The following is a 25,553-nucleotide window of genomic DNA, read 5'->3' as shown; positions in this document are numbered from 1 at the left end:
TTTCGTTTTCTATACGTTAACTGTATATTAATGACCATGCTAATTATTGGTGCTTCCACATTATGTCTTTGATAATGGCTCTGAGCACTATGGGACTCAACATCTTAGGTCATAAGTCCCCTAGAACTTAGAACTACGTAAACCTAACTAACCTAAGGACATCACACACATCCATGCCCGAGGCAGGATTCGAACCTGCGACCGTAGCAGTCCCGCGGTTCCGGACTGCAGCGCCAGAACCGCTAGACCACCGCGGCCGGCTGTCTTTGATAAAATAGTGGCACTACTTTATCAATGATGTAATGTGAAAGCAGCAATAATTAGCGTGGTGACTAATATAAAGTTAACTTGTAAAAAAAAAAAACACGATATGGTTACACCAGCTATATCTAAGTGCTATAATATTTTACCGCACTTGTCGTTTAGCCACTTCGAGATGTTTCTTTTGTGTCTGTTTAGTCACTATCACATTATTTGTTTTTGATTTAAACAGTGATCTCCAACAATGAGTATGGAAACATGTAAATGAATGTAAACCATCTGAAGATAGGCACAAGCCAGAAACTGGTCGTGTGTTAAATAAATTACCTTGTGACGTAACGGTTATTATTCTACATCCTATAAAGGAACAATCACAGAGTTCAACTGCCTCCATTAGAATAAAATATATGTAAAGCCCTTGTCTCTTTCAGCAATGCTAGACGTGAATTATTTTTTACTAATCGTTTATCTCTGAATACCTACTTCATCAAGCACCCTTAACAACATTTTTAGATCCTCTTTTGATTGATTTGAAGCTGACCGCCAGTATGTCCTCTCTTGTGCCAATCTCTTAACAGCACTTAGACGGGACGCCCTCTACTATTTGTTGTATATAGTCTGCACTTTTTTTCAACCTTCTTCTTTTCCCCCTCCTCTTCTTTGATGCTGCATTCCTTGATAAGCCTTGGCCTATTCAACACCCTGCTTTATCCATCTTTTTTCTGTGCTTAACAACAACATTATGTTTAGTGGATGGTCTTGCGGGAGCTCAAATAAGACACGAATATGAATTAGAGCAACTTACACAAGGAAAATGTACACTGAAATGCAAAAAATAAACGCTCAGGGAAAACGTTGACCAGTACGTATGGTTAGGCTGGCAGAAGAATAGATGCCAAAAGTATATTGAAAGGAAATGAGTGTGCTTTGAAACAGTATATATTCATAGGAAATATGTTATAATACAAAACTCGCAAAACATGGGATTCGACTGAAAACGACGGGATCCAGTACGGCGTCTTCTAAGTTTTGCCTGTGACCTAGGACGTAATTCTGCAGTTCATTGGGCACGTCTCTCTCCACGATGCAAAAACCTGACTTGTCTTATTCACTCGTTCGCGCTACTGAATGCAGCAGAACGTGAAACTCCGCGCTGTGGCGTCACCAAATTCGATCATCTCCTCGTTCACGAGTTCTTTTTCGCCCCGTGTGAGGACAGTTTCGCTCTACTCTCACAAACATATATCAACCACAAGTATTTGGTGAAGCCACCCAGTTGTCCCAGAAGAAAATTAATCATTTTCAGATAAACTCAAACGACTTATTTGTGATCCATTTGCAGTATAATATTTCATCCAAGGCTATGAATACTGCAGCCTGGTTTTCATGCATACTAACCGAGTAGCGAGCTGGGATGGACATGTGTAGGCTCTCATTAGCAGAAAGAAGCACTTGAGTCCACATTTGGAGCTAACTATAAATAATTGCCATTCACCTGTTGTGTATTTTCTTACACCCATATTTGTTAGCAATTCTCGCTCGTTATTCCAAAAAATTAAATCGTTCTCTTTTGTGAAGAATGACAAGGAATATTTTTCAATGTTATGACACTAAGTGTCGTGTCCGATAAAAGAAATTATTTCTCAGCCAGTCTAGAAACTAATAATTCAGACCACTTCTTTAGAAGGCTTATATCTATGATGAGGTCGTTCATTCCCTATTGACTGGAACCAGATGTGTTTCATGAAGGCCTTTCGAAATGTGTCATTCTGATCAGCTGGTGCATCTTCTTCTTCGAATAACACTGGGAGACTGGCAAAAATGGGGCCACTTATTTTTTCTGAAAATCGAACAAGGCGTCTAGCTGAGTCTTGTTTCGGATATGTCCACTTAATCTGGCTACTTCTATTGACACCCTTTGTATTCATCGAACAAAATGAAGTCATCACTATGGTTCCTCTGTTCTCATCGAATCATGGGCGATTCAAATTTCACACACTTCCGTTTGACCACTGTCGTAAAAGTTCTGTGTACAACTTGTACACAAAATGATGTAACCAAAACTTACATGGGTCTCCAAGTTTTACTTTGAAATAGACCAAATATACTCTTCTTGCAAAGTAAGCTATAGCTTTTCTTTGCTGAAGAAATGTGTACACCGCACAAATGTAAACAAACACATCAGTATGGATCACACATTTTCTACATGATAAATCCATTTTAATGCCTGTGAAGGAGAAGACATCGGAATGATTAAACAAGGCATCAAACTAGTAACATGCGTGAATATGAGCGAATACAGTTAATTAGGTAAATAATAAAAAAATTAAACCATTGCAATGTTAGAAAGTGAACAAGGTATACTGTAAAATATAGATCACTGTTTATAAATTCATTATAAATTACACTGATTAAAATAGATACTTACGGATCAGTCGTTACGTTAGTCGCTATACTCAATAAAAGAAATAGAAACTGCGTTAGATATAACAGAGGTTCCCTAAGTATTGGAGGCTGTACATCGTTGCCTTTCTCCGACCAGGAAGACCACACATCTAGCCGAGGCATGACGTGACCTAGTAGTGGAGCCATAATACCCAGGATAAGGTCAAAAATTCCAAGCGACAACAAAAAAATTTTCGTTTGTTCCCCAACGCAATGATGTTGCTTAACGAGTTTTCAGCTGTACGTCACCCCATATTGTTCCGGGTACAAACGGTCTCAATACGTAAATGATCAGTAACATGTGTTCGCTTCAATTTTGTACGTTCCAATTGCATAATCAAGAAGTATGTCCTCCTTACTTTCAGAAACGACAAGCACTATGAGACTTCTATGGAATTTCATATCTCTGTTACACATATATAAATCATGTAGTCGGAAATTCACTGTCAAACGCCACAGACGTATCTTCTATACTACACTTTCTCGTAATTTTTTGTTATGAGATATTGCATTATCCACCTGTGACTCACTGGATGTATATACTGCATTATAATTTGTGGCGAATTAAATACAATACACTTAGCAGCTTTGCTTACTAAGAACACACATGTTAATGGGCGGTGTTGTAGGAGCTCGACCCTAACACCTATGGTCGCGAAATTTTACGGGGATGAATTTTAAGTCAGTGCACGGAAAACACCAGAGTACCAACGAAAGTACCTTTACAGATACGCTGAGCATAGGTTGGCGGTGGGGCAGCACTTAAGGAGTCTACAGTTGAATTCCTGGGCAACCCACACAAGATTCGTAAAAATAACCGTGGATGTTGATTGGAGTGTCCATCTATAAAAGTAACGCGATGGCACTCTCGAACTTTCGAGTACGGAAGAAACAAACTCACACACTATGCTTACCTTGCAGCAACTGCCCCTTCCCCACCCCTTCCCCCCTACTCAGTCACCATCACTGCCACCGCCACCGACAGCGATATTCTGTCTTCAGCTATAAGGAAAAATACTGATGGAGCTTTCTTTCAGTCATCAGTCTTCTGACTGGTTTGATGCGAATCGCCACGAATTCCTCTCCTATGCCAACCTCTTCATCTCAGAGTAGCACTTGCAACCTATGTCCTCAATCCTTTGCTAGATGTATTCCAGTCTCTCTCTTCTACAGTTTTTAGCCTCTACAGCTCCCTCTAGTATCATGGAAGTAACTCCCTGATATCTTAACAGGTATCCTATCGTCCTGTCCCTTCTCCTTCTCAGTGTTTTTCACATATTCCTTTCCTCTCAGATTCTGCCCAGAACCTGCTCATTCTTTACCTTATCAGTCCACTTAATTTTGAACATTCAAATGCTTCGATTCTTTTCTTTGTCCATTCCCCCATAGTCCATGTTTCACTACCATGCAATGCTGTGCTCTAAACGTACATTTCTTCCTCAAATTCAGGTCTATGTTTGATATTAGTAGACTTCTGTTGGCCAGGAATGCCCTTTTTGCCATTCCTAGTCTGCTTTTGATGTCCTCCTTGGTCCGTCCGTCATTGGTTATTTTGCTGCCGAGTTAGTAGAATTCCTTGAGTTCCTCTACTTCTTGATCATAATCCTGATGTTATGTTTCTCGCTGTTCTCATTTCTGCTACTTCTCATTACTTTCGTCTTTCTTAGATCTACTCTCAATCCATATTCTGTACTCATTAGACTGTTCATTCCATTCAGCAGATTATGTAATTCTTCTTTACTTTCACTAAGGACAGCAATATCATCAGCGAATCGTATTGATATCCTTTCACCTTGAATTTTAATCCTACTTCTGAATCTTTCTTTTATTTCCATCAAAAATGGTTCAAATGGCTCTGAGCAGTATGAGACTTAACATCTGAGGTCATCAGTCCCCTAGAACTTAGAACTACTGAAACCTAACTAATTTAAGGACATCACACACATCCATACCCGAGGCAGGATTCGAAACTACGACCGTAGCGGTCGCGCGGTACCAGACTGAAGCGCCTAGAACCGCTCAGCCACTACGGCCTTATTTCCATCACTGCTTCTTCGATGTACAGATTGAACAGTAGGGGCAAAAGACTACATCCCTGTCTTACACACTTTTTAATCCGAGCACTTCGTTCTTCGTCGTATACTCTTATTATTTCCTCTTTCAAATCTAAAATATTATGATGGTGCTGAGGGAAACTGGACTTATTGACACGATAGAAGAAAAAGAAGAGAAAAATTAACTTCGTAGGATATAGTGGTAAGGCCTCCACTACATTCGGCGGATCTCTAAGCTAAATAGGTTTATCTTTCGTCACCAGCAAATTTACGATTTTCAAAGACGGTCGAATATCAGTTTGGAAGTGGGCTTTAGGGCAACAAATTAACGATGCGACTGAAATACGGATGTCGTTGAATCTGACAAACCGCCCAAAGCGCTGTTTGCAATTTGTACTAAATGCTGGGAGCGACGTATCGTTGAACTTTGCAGTGCAGTTATGCGCAGTAACATCGCTATGCCACCCACGTAAACGGGTTGATAGTTATGTTTATGCTTATACATAAATGCGTGAAACATTTCAGAAATCGTGTACGCATGAAATACGCGACAGATCACAATACATCCCGCTTCAATTAAAAGAAAAGTTTTCCAAGTTTCTACGAAACCAATGGCAGCACGCAGAAATTAAGCAAGTATTTACTATTTTGGAATACAGTAAAATATCTGTCCTCTCTAAACGCCCGAGAGCGTTTTTATGCTTGATCCCAGAAATCAGCGCCTCCCTTCAGCAGCATCAAGAGGGTATACATGAATATCCGTGACGACGGCTGTTTGTGCGTTGCTGCTCTAGAGGGACGATGCCCAGGACGAGGCGAGGCAGCGTCGCAGAGCTTACAGAAGCTTAGCCGCGAAGGCCTCGCAAGTCCGTGACTCTGGCGAGTTTGTAGAGAGGCATTTCGCAGACAACCGTCTGATGAAGCGACCGCAGAAGTCTTAAATGTAAGCCTTCCGCACTTAGGATGCTTCAGAACCCTAGGCAAAAGGGCTCACATTCGCGCTCCAATTTAGGTGTTGAGATGCAAAAGGGATCTGAAACTGACGGCATGAGAGATTTCATTCGAATGAAGCAACGAAACAGGATTTCGTATGTCTGACAAAGTGAAGAGGCACAAAGTGCACATCTGGGGAACCAAAATTCACAGACAGTCACAGAACATATACGTATTCGCTTAAGCATAGCTTTTGAATCGTTTTAAAAGGGGAGATACTGTATGTTAGTCAGTTTCATTTCAAAAGCCAACGGTCAAGCGATGGTTTACTTTGATAGGCCTGGAAACTAGCTAAATGCTACATCTTTCATTTTAATTGTTCTCTTGTTCAGTACTACAGAGAAGTGCCATGCGCTAATTACGTAGTCGCTCCGGTGACCTGACTTAACCCCCTGAGACTTCTGTTCGCCTTAATTTGTGAAGAATACCGCCTCATCACCTTCCTTAGCTCCAAATCTTCTAGTTGTATGAGACAACACGGTGAGCTCTGTGGCAGCCCTACTTGAGGAGACCGGTGGGTACGTCCCTTCCAAATTCTCAGTCAGAGTTTCATCTCCGTACAGCCATCAAATGAATTACGAGAGTACCATCAGCGCAGTTGTGTTTCTGTTGTGTGTTACGAAACTAGAACAGCGGAATTAAGAGCAAGGTTATGCAGTCAAGTTCTGTGTTAAACTTAGAGAAACCGCAAGTGTGACCTTTGAAAAGTCGAAACAGGCCTGTGGCGAACATCCCTTATCAACAGCACAAGTTTTTGGAAGGCCGAGAACATGTTGAAGATGAACGTCGCTCAGGGAGACCTTCAACTTAAAAAAAAAAAAAAAACAGCGAAAACGTTGGTCGTGTGTGTGCTCTTGTGAGATCGGACCGAGTTTTAACAATTAGGATGATAGATGACCTGTTATACTTAAATACTTCCACCATATATCAAATTTTGAACGAAGATCTGCACATGCGAAAGATTTGAACCAGAATGGTGCCGAAAAACGTCACCACTGAGCAGAAGAATAATCGAAGATAAGTGTCGGTTGATCATCTTGAGAGGATTGGCAATGACCACGAATGACGATGCGATCACTGGTGATGGACTACGATCCTGAGACAAAGCGGCAAAGTGAGGATGGCACACTGAGACATCTCCTCGACGTAAGAAGGTCTGAAAGAGCAAATCAGAGATCAAAACAATGCTGGTTTCCTTTTTTGGCAGTAGGGGCATAAAGAATTTGTTCATACCGGACAGACTGTCAACCAGGTGTTTGGAAAGATGTCCTTGAAAGGCTCAGGAAAAGGGTGAATCGAATGAGATCGGTCACTGCAGACCACGGGATGCTGCATCATGCCAACGCCTCATGTCACACGGCCACTTCCATCACGGAATTTTTCACCTCACAACGCGTTCCTGTTGTTCCACAGTCCCCCTATTACCACATCTGAGTCTTTGTAACTTTTTTCTTTTTCCGAACTTGAAAATTTCTTAAAAGGACTTCATTTTGTGACTCCGGATAACATTCAAAAGAATGTGGCCGTCATGTTAAACGCCCTACTAATAGAAGCCGTTCGGCGCTTCTATCAAGACTGGGAACGACTCCGAAGGTGAATACCTGCACAAAGGAACTGCTTTGAGCGGGACAATATTATTGTTTGAAAAAGAATAAAGACTTGGCAGATGAAAAGAAATCAGTCTCATTACTTTTATCACACACTTGGAGTAAGATTTATTGTTTTGGCTCCAATTGGCCCTGATACGATACGACGCGTATTGTTAACTTTCCTTTACAAATGCAACGCTCTTTCCAACAAATATATGTCTTCTATTCGTCTAATTCATTACGGATTTCACGTTTACGTTTCATTTCATGTTGCTTCCTAGTACCACCTCTACATAAACTTGGAATTTTAAACACCGCCTTCTCCACAATACGATGTATTTCTTCTTTTCTATTTACCCAAACATATGTCATCGTCTGTGGACCTGTATTTGTTTCTGTAAAAATATTACATAAAATTAGTGGCTTTTTTGCACCTTAGGCCTAAACATTATAACAAGTGCACAATTCGTTTTGTTTTATTGCTCAGCTGAAACTATATTAATTTTGAAAGTGGACTTATAAAAGTCGGCTTGCATTTATGTGCCTTTTTATGGTTTTACAGCATGCCATCTGTAAAACACTCGGGATAATTTGTTTAAAAAGTTATTAATTTTAAACACTTTTTCCGAGAGCAGTGGCAATGTACGTACTGTACTTACGTTTTCTGTCCTGTTGTACATCTCTGTATTGCCCTCTACTTAACAATTACACACACTGCTTTTCATACGTTTTACACTCCTCTCACGTAATATCACACGTTTTCATATCCAGAAGACAGATTTGAAAGAAAACTTGTGAACGTTTGTTGCAATATTTTATAGTGCACCTGCTGGGAGACAAATTATTTGATGTGCATGTTTGTGTGCTAGAGAGAAAGACGGCGGGCAGGGGGGAGGTAGAGAGAAAGAGGGGGGCAGAGAGAGAGAGAGAGAGAGAGAGAGAGAGAGAGAGAGAGAGAGAGAGTGAGAGAGAGATGGGGGGAGGGAGGGAGAGGGGGGGCGGGAGAGGAGATTGAGAGGCAATCGAGGACCTTTTACATGTTATGTTTTCAAACAGTTTCTTGTTACATAGCTTTGTGTGCTGGCTCAAAATTTAAATGTTTTTGTGTCAATGAGCATTTAGACCGGTTGTGAATGGGTGTACCTTTGGTCGTGGTTGCCTTGTATAGTTCAAGATTGTTTGTTGTTGGTTCTGTCTTTTAGATATATGGAACACAGACTTAACAGAACTCCGCTGGATAAACTCAACTACACACAGGAGATAACACAATACACCAGATAGCCAGATGCGTACAATACACAAACTAAACAACAAAATAAAAAAATTTAAGAAACAAAGAAAGGAAAAATTAACAACTACCTCAAAAGCGCAGGAACGCTAACACAACAAACACAGAGAACACTTTACAAAAAACGCTGCCTGGCACATACAGCGTATTGAAGAAACAAGAACCATAAATGTCATACCGCGCATACAACACAGTACAGAAAAATATGAATACTAACAACATCTCCACAGACAAATTTAACAAAACTTCGATCTATTTGTTAAATCTGTCCGTTAGCTTATAGTTCTATATAGGCCAAACATTGCAGGTGTTCTGGGGACCTAAGATCCTTAAAAAGTGAAAATACACACTCCATTTTTGCGGATAATCTCATACAGGAAGACCACCACCTAAATAACGTTTAAACTGATCGCAAGATCCTCGTAGAAAACAGTAACCTCTACGAAAAACGTATAGTAGCGATGAAGTACGATATACAGTACAAAGAAAGAAAGTTTTGAACGAACACACAAATCAATGCAACAAAGCACACTGTTTGCAACACTTAATTAATTATACAAAGATACATCCTTAAAGAAAGTATGGTATATCAGACATCCTTGACTATCCAAAAACAAGTGCTTCTCAATAATTCCCCCTCCTCTCTCCACCCCTCTCCCCCTGCCCTGAACCTACCCCACCCCCTCTCTCTCTCGCAAAAGCAAAATGATTAATAAATGAATGGCGACAATAACATAGCGGCTCTTGATGGCTACAAAAGTCCTTCCAAAAATTTCACTTCTGTGTATGAAGATGTGTGATACTAACCGATAGTGAAATGCAAAAAGGCCTGAGAATCGTAAGTACCACTACTCTTCTTGGAAAAAGCATTTGCAGGTAATGACCCTTGAACAAATTCTTCCAGCTACTTTGCTGATGACATGCTGTCAAATTACAAAGAAACCTGACAAGTGCGAGTAGGCCCCGCGCTCTGAGGGGTCCGTACAAACTTTATTGTTTATACAGATACGCCTGGTTCACTTATAGGTTTTGATAAGTGAGCTCGCGTCTATCAAAATATGTGGCATAAATGGCCGTATCTTTTGATTGCATTGACTCAGAAGCTTAATTTTTTACACCTCTGAGAGCTCGTAGACGATAATGTTTCACATAAATTTCAACTTTATACCTTTACCTGTTCCTGAGAAATAACTGTTTCGGATGAGCAACGAAAACAAAATAAAAAATTCGCGGGTTATGGCTTTTAGGACTAAAAAGAAGAAAACGACGATCTTTGTATAATATTTTTACAGAAATATATCCAGACCAACAGGAGGTGAAACATAAGTGTCCATTATATTTGAGTAAATAGAAAAAGGAAATTGAATAGGATTGGGGAGAAGAGAAGTTTGTGGCACAACTTGACCAGAAGAAGGTATCGGTTGGTAGGACATGTTCTGAGGCATCAAGGGATCACCAATTTAGTATTGGAGGGTAGCGTGGAGGGTAAAAATTGTAGAGGGAGACCAAGAGATGAATACACTAAGCAGATTCAGAAGGATGTAGGTTGCAATAGATACTGGGAGATGAAGAAGCTTGCACAGGATAGAGTAGCATGGAGAGCTGCATCAAACCAGTCTCAGGACTGAAGACCACAACAACAACAACATGCATAAAACGGAGTTAATAAACCGTAAATCAATTTGGAAATACTAACAAGATGATTACCCTCACTAGTTAAAAGCCAGTCATAAGCTGTGCCTTTAAGTCGCACCTGAAGGTTGTATAGGGTGTTTCAACTCGTAAAGCTCTACCTGTGAAAGCCAGCTGTCCAGGTTCGAATCCTGGTTGGAACGTAATTTTGAATGGGTACACATTATCATGTGAACAGTTATATGTTGACTGTAGAGCTCCTTTTTTCGTTTTCGCAGAACTACCTTTGTATGACATGCTGCCTCGTGAGTTTCTAGTCGGTTTCCTCCAGTTAAGCCTGACGAATTTCTTGGTAGCAGCCCGTAAACGCCAGCGTTGGCGGGGGCGGAATTTCTTTCAGATGCATGCGACTGAAAAATTTGCTACAGTGGAGCGCGTCAATATAAAGCCGTCTATCGGAGACATGTCACTGGTGTATTCGCTCGGTTGCATATTTTGCAAGGGCGAACGAAGTCGGTGCAGAATAAGGAATACGTCAAACGTTAAACAGATCTTTACTGCGCACAGCCAAGAAAAATTTGAAATATAGCGATGCTCGAAAAAGTGTCTTCTTTGACGTCACTGAAAATACGGAAGCATCGTAAAATAAATGTGTGGTAATCGATAGAAAGACTGCTGGCTTGATGACAATCATTCCTGCCTCTGCTTGGCTGCCCGAGAACACAAAATGTTGGTGTGTCATCGATGCATGACATCCTGAAGTAAAAGCTACTGACATGAATTAAGAAACTGATACACTGCCTGACAAAACAAATGAGGCACGCAGAAGGAGAGGAAGAAACTAAATGAGACTTCAGAGCTTGAGAGATTACATCACGTTACTTCAGTGATCACAAAAACGAATTAAATTGTCAAAGAACTTGGCAGCATGAGCCCACTTACCCGTTTGACGTAGCACCCCACTGGTCTGGGTAAATGCATAGGTACAGTTGTGAATGGTGTCACCTAGATATCTTGGATACTGACACTGAGATGGAATTGATGTCTGATAAGGATCACAACTAGTTGTTCTTGTAGCCTGCTCCGCAAATACGTTCCACTAATGTCAGTACACTGAGTCGATCTGAGCGGCCGAGACTGGCAGGAGCGGCCCTTATATTCACTTCTTCCAGGGGGTGCTCTTGACGCGGCTCTCTCCTTGTCAGGAGGTTATTGGCTGACGTTTCCTCACCTCCTTCTCTGGTCTTCCGTTCTTCGTCTTCGTTCCGGCGCTTGTGGTTGCACCAGAACAGCATTTATGCCCAAGGTGGATTTCTTGTGGTTTTTGCATAATTTTGTCCAATTTCCTGTATATAACATAGAACCTATACTGATCAGCCATAACATTATGCCCATCGACCTATTATAGATACACGCCCGACCAGGAGACAGCAGCGTCACCTGGCGAGGAATGACTGCTAGTCGGGCACACGCATGGTGCATGTACACTCCTGGAAATTGAAATAAGAACACAGTGAATTCATTGTCCCAGGAAGGGGAAACTTTATTGACACATTCCTGGGGTCAGATACATCACATGATCACACTGACAGAACCACAGGCACATAGACACAGGCAACAGAGCATCCACAATGTCGTCACTAGTACAGTGTATATCCACCTTTCGCAGCAATGCTGGCTGCTATTCTCCCATGGAGACGATCGTAGAGATGCTGTATGTAGTCCTGTGGAACGGCTTCCCATGCCATTTCCACCTGGCGCCTCAGTTGGACCAGCGTTCGTGCTGGACGTGCAGACCGCGTGAGACGACGCTTCATCCAGTCCCAAACATGCTCAATGGGGGACAGATCCGGAGATCTTGCTGGCCAGGGTAGTTGACTTACACCTTCTAGAGCACGTTGGGTGGCACGGGATACATGCGGACGTGCATTGTCCTGTTGGAACAGCAAGTTCCCTTGCCGGTCTAGGAATGGTAGAACGATGGGTTCAATGACGGTTTGGATGTACCGTGCACTATTCAGTGTCCCCTCGACACTCACCAGTGGTGTACGGCCAGTGTAGGAGATCGCTCCCCACACCATGATGCCAGGTGTTGGCCCTGTGTGCCTCGGTCGTATGCAGTCCTGATTGTGGCGCTCACCTGCACGGCGCCAAACACGCATACGACCATCATTGGCACCAAGGCAGAAGCGACTCTCATCGCTGAAGACGACACGTCTCCATTCGTCCCTCCATTCACGCCTGTCGCGACACCACTGGAGGCGGGCTGCACGATTTTGGGGCGTGAGCGGAAGACGGCCTAACGGTGTGCGGGACCGTAGCCCAGCTTCATGGAGACGGTTGCGAATGGTCCTCGCCGATACCCCACGAGCAACAGTGTCCCTAATTTGCTGGGAAGTGGCGGTGCGGTCCCCTACGGCACTGCGTAGGATCCTACGGTCTTGGCGTGCATCCGTGCGTCGCTGCGGTCCGGTCCCAGGTCGACGGGCACGTGCACCTTCCGCCGACCACTGGCGACAACATCGATGTACTGTGGAGACCTCACGCCCCACGTGTTGAGCAATTCGGCGGTACGTCCACCCGGCCTCCCGCATGCCCACTATACGCCCTCGCTCAAAGTCCGTCACCTGCACATACGGTTCACGTCCACGCTGTCGCGGCATGCTACCAGTGTTAAAGACTGCGATGGAGCTCCGTATGCCACGGCAAACTGGCTGACACTGACGGCGGCGGTGCACAAATGCTGCGCAGCTAGCGCCATTCGACGGCCAACACCGCGGTTCCTGGTGTGTCCGCTGTGCCGTGCGTGTGATCATTGCTTGTACAGCCCTCTCGCAGTGTCCGGAGCAAGTATGGTGGGTCTGACACACCGGTGTCAATGTGTTCTTTTTTCCATTTCCAGGAGTGTAGTATCAGTAGCTGGCCATGTGCGGTACGAGCATTTCGGAAACTGCATCACTTGTTGCGTGTTCGAGCAGTGCTCTGGTGACCGTCTTACACAGGTGAAACCACCTCCAGACGTCGCGGGGTCGGTGGCCACCCCTCATTACAAATGTCGGACGTGGAAGGCTAGGCAGACTGACAAAACAGGAGAGGCGGCGACCTGGCTCGGAACTAACATCAGACTTAAACGCTGGGCAGAGTAAGAATGTGTCTGAACATACTCTCCTAACGATGGGCCTCCGCAGCCGATGTCCCATGCATGTGCCAATAGTAGCACCACGACATCGGCAACTACGACTGAAATGGGTTATTTGGCCATCTGCACTGGACGCTGATCCAGTGGCATGGTCTGATGAATCCCGATACATTCTTCATCATGGGGATGGGAGGGCGCCAATCCGTCGTCTTCCAGTGGAACAGCTCGTTGACACCTGCGGGACGGAGATAAGTTGGTGGCGCCTCCTTTACGCTCTGGGGAACATTCACGTGGCCATCCACGGCCCCAATGGAGCTCACGCATGTCACCACTATGCCTCTCCAGAACACTGAAATAAGTTGCACCCCTCACCGTAACACCAGCATTAACACTGCTGTGCTTCTCCAGAACATTAAAATAAAGGGCACCCCACGCCATAAAAAGAGGATTAACACAACTGTGCCTCCCCAAAACATTGGAAGAAAGAATTCCCTGCACCATGACACCAGGATTAACATGGCTGTACCTCTCCAGAACACTGAACGAAAGGGCACGCCAAAAACAACAGTATTAACACCGCTGTGCCTCTCCAGAACATTGAAAGAAGAGGCACAGCTCACCATAATACCAAGATTAACACTGCAATGCCTCACCGAAAAATTGGAAGAAAGAACTCCCTACACCATGAAGTCTGGATTAATATGGGTGTGCCTCTCCAGAACACTGGAAGAAAGGGCACCCCACAACATAACACTTAGATTAACACCGCTCGGCCATTCCAGAAGACTGAAGAAAGGGCACCTCACACCTTAACACCAGAATTGATATTGCTGTTCCTATCCAAAACATTGGTGGATAGAATTCCCCACCATGACACCAGGATTAACACTGCTGTGCGTTGGTCCCTTTCCCCCCTTTTAAACCAACCAACTACTGTGCCTCTCCAGAACACTGGAAGAAAGAACTACCCACACCATAACACCAGGATTAACACCACTTTGTCTCTCCAGAACATTGAATGAGAGGGTACCCCACACCATAACACCAGGGTTAACATTGCTGTGGCTCTCCTAAACATTGGAAGAATGAACTCAACTCGCCATGATGCCAGGATTAACATAGCCTTGCTTCCCCAAAACACTGGAAAAATAGGATTTATTCCCAGGTCGCCATCATACTCGTTGACGGTAGTAATCGGGGGTATTGCAGAACTAAAATTCATTGCTGCACACAATGCGACACCTTTAATCAGGAATTCATGCTTCCTGGTAATGGCACCACTACAAACGCAGCATTTCAACTTGTGGTTCTAATGGCAGCCTAAGTGTGGGACGGTAATTCCCTAGACTGGCTGGTACTAGTCTCTGACCAATTCTGCAGGATGACACAGAATATTGCATTACTCTTCGTTGATCCATTTTGGATCGTGGGACGACGGCTGGCATGAACTTCTTGGTGCAATAATTTACCAACAGCCGTATGTATTGTAGAAATTTATTTTATTTTATGAACTTCTATGTGCTACCAGTTTCTGCACTACACTGATGCCATCTTCAGGCCCCACTCGTCATAGTCGTAAAATCGCTATACACGGAAGGAGCCATATAACTTGCTCCGTATAACTGGCTCCTTCCGTGTATACCGATTTTACGGCTATGAAGAGTGTGGCCTAAAGAGGGCATCAATGAAATGCCGAAACTGGTAGCACATAGAAGTTCATAAAATAAAATAAATTTCTACAATACATACGGCTGTTGGTAAATTATTGCATCAAGAAGTATTGCATTACTTGTTCTAGGGCAGCAGGCACAGATGTGAAGGCCTTACGTTGCTCTTGGTGCATAATATGGCGAATCTCTTTTGGAGTGGTGAGACGTGATTGACTGGAACCTTGACAACAGTTACACTCGTGGAAATGGAAAAAAGAACATATTGACACCGGTGTATCAGACCCACCATACTTGCTCCGGACACTGCGAGAGGGCTGTACAAGCAATGATCACACGCACGGCACAGCGGACACACCAGGAACCGCGGTGTTGGCCGTCGAATGGCGCTAGCTGCGCAGCATTTGTGCACCGCCGCCGTCAGTGTCAGCCAGTTTGCCGTGGCATACGGAGCTCCATCGCAGTCTTTAACACGCGACAGCGTGGACGTGAACCGTATGTGCAGTTGACGGACTTTGAGCGAGGGCGTATAGTGGGCATGCGGGAGGCCGGGTGGACGTACCGCCGAATTGCTCAACACGTGGGGCGTGAGGTCTCCACAGTACATCGATGTTGTCGCCAGTGGTCGGCGGAAGGTGCACGTGCCCGTCGACCTGGGACCGGACCGCAGCGACGCACGGATGCACGCCAAGACCGTAGGATCCTACGCAGCGCCGTAGGGGACCGCACCGCCACTTCCCAGCAAATTAGGGACACTGTTGCTCGTGGGGTATCGGCGAGGACCATTCGCAACCGTCTCCATGAAGCTGGACTACGGTCCCGCACACCGTTAGGCCGTCTTCCGCTCACGCCCCAACATCGTGCAGCCCGCCTCCAGTGGTGTCGCGACAGGCGTGAATGGAGGGACGAATGGAGACGTGTCGTCTTCAGCGATGAGAGTCGCTTCTGCCTTGGTGCCAATGATGGTCGTATGCGTGTTTGGCGCCGTGCAGGTGAGCGCCACAATCAGGACTGCATACGACCGAGGCACACAGGGCCAACACCCGGCATCATGGTGTGGGGAGCGATCTCCTACACTGGCCGTACACCACTGGTGATCGTCGAGGGGACACTGAATAGTGCACGGTACATCCAAACCGTCATCGAACCCATCGTTCTACCATTCCTAGACCGGCACGGGAACTTGCTGTTCCAACAGGATAATGCACGTCCGCATGTATCCCGTGCCACCCAACGTGCTCTAGAAGGTGTAAGTCAACTACCCTGGCCAGCAAGATCTCCGGATCTGTCCCCCATTGAGCATGTTTGGGACTGGATGAAGCGTCGTCTCACGCGGTCTGCACGTCCAGCACGAACGCTGGTCCAACTGAGGCGCCAGGTGGAAATGGCATGGCAAGCCGTTCCACAGGACTACATCCAGCATCTTAACGATCGTCTCCATGGGAGAATAGCAGCCTGCATTGCTGCGAAAGGTGGATATACACTGTACTAGTGCCGACATTGTGCATGCTCTGTTGCCTGTGTCTATGTGCCTGTGGTTCTATCAGTGTGATCATGTGATGTATCTGACCCCAGGAATGTGTCAATAAAGTTTCCCCTTCCTGGGACAATGAATTCACGGTGTTCTTATTTCAATTTCCAGGAGTGTAAATTTAGCTTCAAACTCTTCAAAAGTATTCCAAGAATCATTATTCTCATTTGCCCAGGATAGGGCCTCCCCTTCTAGAAACCGTTTTACTAACTTAATTTTTATGTTATCTGACATTCCTACTACAAGCGTATCCTTACATTGGTGAATAAAGTCAATAGGGTGCAGATTTTCACCAGGAAAGCATTTCACTTGGATGTGCCCATACATTGTATTTTGATTGTAAATCGTTTGTTTGGACATCAATGCGTCCTCCAATTGTGTATATTTAGTGTGTATATTTTCTACTTTTGTATCTACATTAGTGGTATACAGGTTGTATTCTTGTTTAAGGTTTTCTGATGTTTTGTCTATTCTCTGATCTAATCTTTCAACTTCAGTATCTACTCTGTTGTAGATGACAGCATTTCTGTCTGTGTTAGCTTGTATGTTTTCATTTAAACTTTCAACTTTAACTTCAAATTCTTTTCTGAAGTGTATCAGTTGTTCTCTAGTGTCCTTACTGAGGGTAGTTTTAATTTCCTCACACTTCTCATTGAGATGAGTACTTAATAGATCAAAATTCAAACTTAACTTATCCAGTCTATCTGTGTTTTCTTTAAGTTTCAAACTTACTTGTTCACTCGATTGTTTAAGTTGCGAACTTATTTGAGTTGCAAACTCTGCTAGCCACTCTGTTAAGTTTAATTGTTCACCATCCCCTGGTTCAATTTTTACATTTCCTACGATCTCATCCCTCTCAAGTATAGACATGTTAACTATTAATCCTTTTTTTTTAATGACAACAACAAAATACCTTGCTTTATGTAGCTATGCTATGATATCGTGATCGGTGTTCTTGTTGGCTTTCTTCACTTCTATTCAGTTTTATCGAAGCTGAAGTCTTGATTGATGAATTCCATTGACATAATCCAGACGTTAATCTTCCGAGCGGTGTGATGATAGTTTTTCGTAGTCGCATATACACACGGTTTTTTTTTGTTTTTTTTTTTTTTTTTGTTTTTCACTTTGACATATTTTCACTGTTGCCACACTGTACAAATAAACCTTTTTGGAGTGCTAAGCACTTACGAAATTTATCGCTGCACTATTATCATTGATGCACTTAAAGATCCCAACGAGCCCCCACTTTTGTAATGGTCGCCTAGTCGTAGATATTGCTAATTGCTATAATCGCACTATTTCATTCCCATTTACGGAGCTTGTTAGCACTTGATGTTAGGTTGTCACCATTAAAATGCATTGTGTTGTGGTAATCGCTGCTACTTGCTGGATCGCTGCTGTGTCTCGATGCTGATGCTGGCTCTAAATCTGGTTGTCTAGGGTTAAAAACATGAGGTCCCGTGTTTTTTATGTGCTTTTGATGATAAAGAACGAGCCAAACCAACAAACATGTAAACTTCAAATATTTATTACTCTGGTGGCCATCTTAATTCCACTGTCCACCAAAGACCATGACACAACACAAAGTAGTACTTCCGTTACATGTTCTTTGCATTGTTTATCCACCTCAAACAATAACACACAAACACACTTTACCAAAGTGACATTCCGACTGCGCCCCCAACCCTTCTTGTTGCTGGTATTTATAACATTGTCAAAGAACTACTAAAAAGAGATATAGTTTATAAGTCACATGTACATCTGTTATCATAATTTGTGCAGAAAAGTTATTAATTTCCATCGAGTGACATAATTTAACATGTTATTAAAATGACAAACAGATTTGTTGACTTGACAGAATAATTCTTTGTTACAAAAAGGCCGTTTTTTAGAAGTTTGTCAATTGACTTCTCTAATTTGCATAAATAAGTAAATAACATGAATTATAAAGAATTACATTGGTTTTCGTCTAAAATAGGATTGATTACGTGAATACTGAGTGAAAACGCTCCTAGTGAACAAATAGGTTTCACTGGGTGATTTTTATTTAAGGAGATCCAAAATACCTCAGTTGGCCACTATTTCTTGTACTTCATATTGATTATTTAAGATGAACTTAGAGTTTTTACATGATGACATTTGCTGTATCAGTGATCAAGTGATATTAACTTTTGTGTGGGTCAGTTATTCAGTATAATTTAATGGGTTGACTGTTTATGGAGACATGTTATGCAATCATTGTTAACATACACAATAACTTTTCTATAATCATAAATACTCGTTAAACTGGTTGAATTTGGAGGGTATCGCATACTTCGGTAAAGTAAAGCCTTTAATACGTTCCGTTACAACTTCCTTTTCAAGTTTTGACAACCGTGCAATAACCTAATGCAGCCCGCCTCAGTAGCAGTTAGGTCAGAATGGGGGATTGCTAACTCAAGAGGTCCGACTCCGATTCCTGCCTCGGTCGGAGATTTTCTCCGCTTGGGGCTGGCTTTTCTTTTGTCCTTACGTTCGAGTCGTAATTGACATTCCCCTATCGAGATGACTGTATGGGCAAGTCCTGAAAGACAATAAATTAAATTTTTAGAAACCATTGAATATTTTGTATGTTTATTTTTGTAACTTAGAGTCCAGAACATTAGTTTCCAGCATGATGGTAAATAACCCCTTGAGGGATGAGATGTTATTTCTGGGGGGGGGGGGGGGGGGGGAGCAAAAACAGGTCGATTACCGCTTGGTCACGAAAATATACTCATTATCTATAAGCAGTGTAAAATATACACATCAAAAAAGTTTTACATCTCACCGGATCCGTGAGTTCCGGAACCTGTACAGAAAATTGGAACAGAGATCAACATAAAGATCACTTAGGCCATTTTTATTGCTCACGAAAACCACACATTGCATGTTGTACCACCATACAGCGAGACCTTCAGAGGTGGTGGTCCAGACTGCTGTACACAGCGGCACCTCTGATACTCGGTACCACGTCATCTTGCATTGATGCATGCCTGTGTTCGTCGTGTCATACTATTCACAAGTTCATCAAGGCACTGTTGGTCCAGACTCTCCCACTCCTCAACGGCGATTCGGCGTAGATGCCTCAGAGTGGTTGGTTGGTCGTCCAAAAACAGCCCTCTTCAATCCATTCCAGGTATGTTTGATGGGGTTCATGTCTGGATAACATGATGGCCACTCTAGTCGAGCGATATCGTTATCCTGAAGGAAGTCATTCACAAAACGTGCACGACCGGGGCGCGAACTGTCGTCCATGAAGACGAATGCCTCGCCAATATCCCGCCGATATGGGTGCACTATCGGACGGAGGATGGCATTCACGTATCGTACAGCTGTTACGGCGCCTTGCATGATCACCAGCGGCGTACGTCGGCCCATATAATGCCACCTCCAAACATCAGGGAACCTCCGCCTTGCAGCACTCTCTGGACAGTTGTCTAAAGCGTTCAGTCTGACCGGGTTGCGTCCAAACACTTCTCTAACGTTTGTGTGTTTGAAGGAATATGCGACACTCATCGGTGAATAAAACGTAAAGCCAATCCTGAGCGGTCCATTCGGCATGTTGTTGGGCCCACCTGTACAGCGCTGCATGGTGTAATGGTTGCAAAGCTGGACCTCGCCATGGACGTTGGGAGTGAAGTTGCGCATCATGCAGCCTATTGCGCTCTGTTTGAGTCGTAACACGACGTCCTGGTGGAGTTGCTTTTAGGGTTCTTCCGAATCATATTCCGTAGGTAGCGGTCATCCACTACAGCAGTAGCCCTTGGGTGGTGTGAGCGAGGCATAACATCGACAGTTCCTGTCTCCCTGTATCTCCTACATGTCCGAACAACATAGCTTTGGTTCACTCCGAGACGCCTGGACACTTTCCTTGTTGAGAGCCCTTCCTGGCACAACGTAACAATGCAGACGCGATCGAACCACGGTATTGACCGTCTAGGCATGGATGAACTACAGACAACACGAACCGTGTATTTCCTTCCTGGTGGAATGACGGGAACTGATCAGCTGCCGGACCCCCTCCGTCTAATTGTCACTACTCATGCATGGTTGTTTGCCGGCCGCGGTGGTCTAGCGGTTCTAGGCGCTCAGTCCGGAACCGCGCGACCGCTACGGTCGCAGGTTCGAATCCTGGCTCGGGCATGGATGTGTGTGATGTCCTTAGGTTAGTTAGGTTTAAGTAGTTCTAAGTTCTAGGGGACTTATGACCACAGATGTTGAGTCCCATAGTGCTCAGAGCCATTTGAACCCATGCATGGTGGTTTACCTCTTTGGGCGGGTTTAGTGACGACTCTGAACAGTCAGAGGGACTGTGTCTGTGATACAATATCCACAGTCCACGTCTACCTTCAGGAATTCTGTGAACCGGTGTGAAGCAAAACTTTTTTTCATGTTAGTATAAATGGAACAGAATTCGTTATGAGTAGGAATGCAGGGCAGAGATTGAATTACATTGAAGGGTTCAGTAATAGGTTTCTTCCCATCAGAAACGACAGCAAACCAATACCGACAACAATTGTTGAGGTTCACAGACCGACGTCGCTAGCCGAACACCAAGAGACAGAGAAAGCATATCACAAAAATGGAAGAGTAATTCAGTACGTAAAGGGAGATGACAATCTAATTCTGATGTGGAATTGGAATGCGGTTGTAGGGGAAGCAGTAGAAGAAAGGTTTACGGGAAAATTTCACCTTGGTACTACGAATGAGAGCGAAGAAAGATTGAGTTCTCCAATAAATTTCAGCTATTAACAGCGAATATTCTAGAATGAGATTTTCACTATACAGCGGAGTGTGCGCTCATATGAAACTTCCTGGCAGATTAAAACTGCGTGCCGGACTGAGACTCGAATTCGGGCCTTTGCCTTTCGCGGGCAAGTGCTCTACCGACTGAGCTACCCAAGCACGACTCACGCCCCGTCCTCACAGCCTTAATTCCGCCAGTACCTCGTCTCCTACCTTCCGAACTTCACAGAAGCTCTCCTGCGGTAGAGCACTTGCCCGCGAAAGGCAATGGTCCTGAGTTCGAGTCTCGGTCCGGTACACAGTTTTAATCTGCCAGGAAGTTTCACATCAGCGCACACTCCGCAGTAGAGTGAAAATTTCATTCTAGAAACATCTCCCAGGCTGTGGCTAAGCCATGTCTCAGCAATATCCTTCCTTCCAGGAGTGCTAGTTCTGCAAGGTTCGCAGGAAAGCTATTGTGAAGTTTGGAAGGTAGGAGACGAGGTACTGGCGGAATTAAAGCTGTGAGGACGGGGCGTGAGTCGTGCTTGGGTAGCTCAGTCGGTAGAGCACTCGCCCGAAAGGCAAAAGTCCCGAGTTCGAGTCTCGATCCGGCACACAGTTTTACCTGCTAGGAAGTTTCAGCGTATATTCTATTTAAAAATCTCAAGAGGAGGAGGTCTGCTTGGATACGCCCGGGAGATACAAGGAAGATTTCAGTTAGATTACGTCATGGTCAGGTTGTGATTCCGAAACCAGATACTGGATTGTAAGACTTATCAAGGAACAGATATAGACTTAGAGCACAGTTCGGCACTGATGAAGAATAGGCTGGAGTTTAATGGGCTAGTAAGGAAGAATCAATACGCAAGGAAGTGTCACATGCAATTACAAGGAATGAAGAGATACTTGACGCTCTCTGTGGCTATAGATATTGCAAAAAGGGATTAGCTCAGTGGGCATTTCAGATAAAGAGGAATGGACATCTCTAAAAAGGGTTATCACCAAAGTTGGAAAGAAACGATAGCTAAAAAGAAAGTAACTGCGAAGAAACCATGTGTAACAGAAGAAATAATTCCAACAATGTTTAGGAAAGTTCAGGAATACAGAAATACAATGACCGCTACCTATGGATTATGCTTATGAGGAACCCTGAAAGCAACGCCACCACATTGAATAATACTTTCTGTGCAGCCACAGGACGTCGTGTTACGACTCAAACAGAGCGCAATAGGCTGCATGATGCGAAACTTCACTCCCAACGTCCATGGCGAGGTCCATCTTTCCAAACAATTCCACCATGCAGCGCTGTACAGGTGGGCCCAACAACATGCCGAATGGACCGCTCAGGATTGGCTTGACGTTCTCTTCACCGATGAGTGTCTACATCTACATCCATACTCCGCAAGCCACCTGACGGTGTGTGGCGGAGGGTACCTTGAGTACCTCTATCGGTTCTCCCTTCTATTCCAGTCTCGTATTGTTCGTGGAAAGAAGGATTGTCGGTATGCCTCTGTGTGGGCTCTAATCTCTCTGATATTATCCTCATGGTCTCTTCACGAGATATACGTAGGAGGGAGCAATTACTGCTTGACTCTTCGATGAAGGTATGTTCTCGAAACTTTGACAAAAGCCCGTACCGAGCTACTGAGCGTCTCTCCTGCAGAGTTTTCCACTTGATTTTATCTATCATCTCCGTAACGCTTTCGCGATTACTAAATGATCCTGTACCGAAGCGCGCTGCTCTCCGTTGGATCTTCCCTATATCTTCTATCAACCCTATCTGGTACGGATCCCACACTGCTGAGCAGTATTCAAGCAGTGGGCGAACAAGCGTACTGTAACCTACTTCCTTTGTTTTCGGATTGCATTTCCTTAGGATTCTTCCAATGAATCTCAGTCTGGCATCTGCTTTACCGACGATCAACATTATATGATCATTCCATTTTAAATCACTCCTAATGCGTACTCCCAGATAATTTATGGTATTAACTGCTTCCAGTTGCTGACCTGCTATTTTGTAGCTAAATGATAAAGGATCTATCTACACTTGTCTACATTGAGATTCAATTGCCACTCCCTGCACCATGTGCAATTCGCAGATGCTTTCAACCAGACAATCGTCGGAGACGTGTTTGTAAGCAACCCGGTCATGTTGAACGGCCGGCCGGAGTGGCCGAGCGGTTCTAGGCGCTACAGTCTGGAATCACGCGACCGCTACGGTCGCAGGTTCAAATCCTTCCTCGGGCATGGGTGTGTGTGATGTCCTTAGGTTAGTTAGGTTTAAGTAGTTCTAAGTTCTAGGGGACTGATGACCACAACAGTTTAGTCCCATAGTGCTCAGAGCCATTTCAACCATGCTGAACGCCTTAGACAAGCTGAAGCAAGCTGGAGGTTCCCTGATGTTTTGAGGTGGCATTATGTGTGGCCGCTGGTGATCATGCAAGGCGCCGTAACGGCTGTACGATACGTGAATGCCATCCTCCGTGCGATAGTGCATCCATATCGGCGGGATATTGGCGAGGCATTCGTCTTCATGGACGACAATTCGTGCGCCCGTCGTGCACATCTTGTGAATGACTTCCTTCTGGATAACGACATCGCTCGACTAGAGTGGCCAGCATGTTCTCCAGACATGAACCCTATCGAACATGCCTGGGATAGATTGAAAAGGGCTGTTTACGGAGACGTAACCCAGCAACCACTCTGAGGGATCTACGGGGCATCGTCATTGAGGAGTGGGACAATCTGGACCAACAGTGCCTTGATGAACTTGTGAATAGCATGGCATGACGAACACAGGCATGCGTGCTACTGGATATTAGAGGTACCGGTGTGTACAGGAATCTGGACCACCACCGCCGAAGAAGTCGCTGTATGGTGGTACAACACGCAGTGTATGGTTTTCATAAGCAACAAAAAGGGCAGAATTGATGTTTACATTGATCTCTGTTCCAATTTTCTTTACAGGTTCCGGAACTCTAGGAACCGAGGCGATGCAAAACTTTTTTTGACGTGTGTATTATACGGCCCTTTGTCATACAGTGTACTATCAGTGTTTGGTGCTGGGAAATCTTTCAAGTGTCATACAGTATACTGCATACTACACACCGGTGTTCCGAAATATGTTTAAAAACATGTTTCATATTATTTTCATTTATCATTATAAAACAGTATTTTAAGCATTAATTTGCTACTAATACTTATGGGAAGTACATTGACACAGTTTAGGATGAACTTTGAGGCCTCCGATATTTAAACTGGTTCAGGTTCTGAAACCGAGTGAGGGTCCGCAGTGATGAGGCATTCGTATTCACAGCGGCCAGCACGTTGGACTTGCATTCGTGAGGACGGTGGTTCAGATCACTGTCCAGCCATCCAAATTTCGATTTTCCGTGATTTTCGCTAAATCATTCAATATGAATGCTGTGAACAGCAGTACATTTGACAGGAGAACTCAGTCTACCCTGTGGCCTAGTTTCCACCATATTTTAAAAATGTTCGACGATACTAAACTGTTTTTGTGTATTTTTTGGCTTTATTATATTATCAGATGTTTCAAAAAAGATCTGAAGATGTTCATCGCTGAGCAAAACCGGATGTCTGATGACCAAAAACTTTTGTGATCTTAAGGAAATAAAAAAAGTTTTTTTGTGCAGTAACGGTAATCAGAGTAACAATAGTTCTTGTAGGGTCAGTTTCTCTCGGTGAGGCGGATGGTGCTTCACCAAAAAATAGCATAAATTAGCAATGTAGGACTATAATGAAGCTAGCTCTTTATCAGACTGAAGAATCGCAAGGATATTAGATAGGATATGCAGCGTGTCAATTCAATCTGATTATTCAGAGTTGAGACTGGGGCTTTTTTTCCTACAGAAGGTTTGAAATATTTCTTTTTGTTTCCTTAAATATAATATGTGTACGCATTTCAATGCTGGGAATAGAATAACTCATTTCTCTTATGTGAACTGAGACAGCTGATTTACGGCAGGCGGGGCTTTAAACCTTGTATTAAAATTGTGCCCAGTCAGAAACATATATTTCTAGAAGCATACAATTCTGAACGGATATTTTTCTTTTTTAACTTTCTGGCAACATATGTCGATACACTATCAGAATACGGTACTCTGCGATAACTTAGTCTAACGCCATTTGTATCAGATGGAAGGAACGTTGATGGACGATCCAATAGCGCTTGTCCAGTGGGC

The 25,553-nt window shown here is 44.0% G+C and overlaps 1 protein-coding gene across 1 annotated transcript in view; it reads left to right on the top strand.

The window, feature by feature from the left end:
• LOC126091812 (neuroligin-1-like) overlaps positions 1-25,553 on the top strand; it is an 803,327-nt gene that overhangs the window by 646,038 nt on the left and 131,736 nt on the right. The window lies entirely within an intron of this gene.

Source organism: Schistocerca cancellata, chromosome 1 (genome assembly GCF_023864275.1).
Source record: "Schistocerca cancellata isolate TAMUIC-IGC-003103 chromosome 1, iqSchCanc2.1, whole genome shotgun sequence".
NCBI classification, from domain to species: Eukaryota; Metazoa; Arthropoda; class Insecta; order Orthoptera; family Acrididae; genus Schistocerca; species Schistocerca cancellata.
The sequence above is the reverse complement of the archived record's forward strand: the minus strand, read 5'-3'. Positions and strand labels throughout refer to the sequence as shown.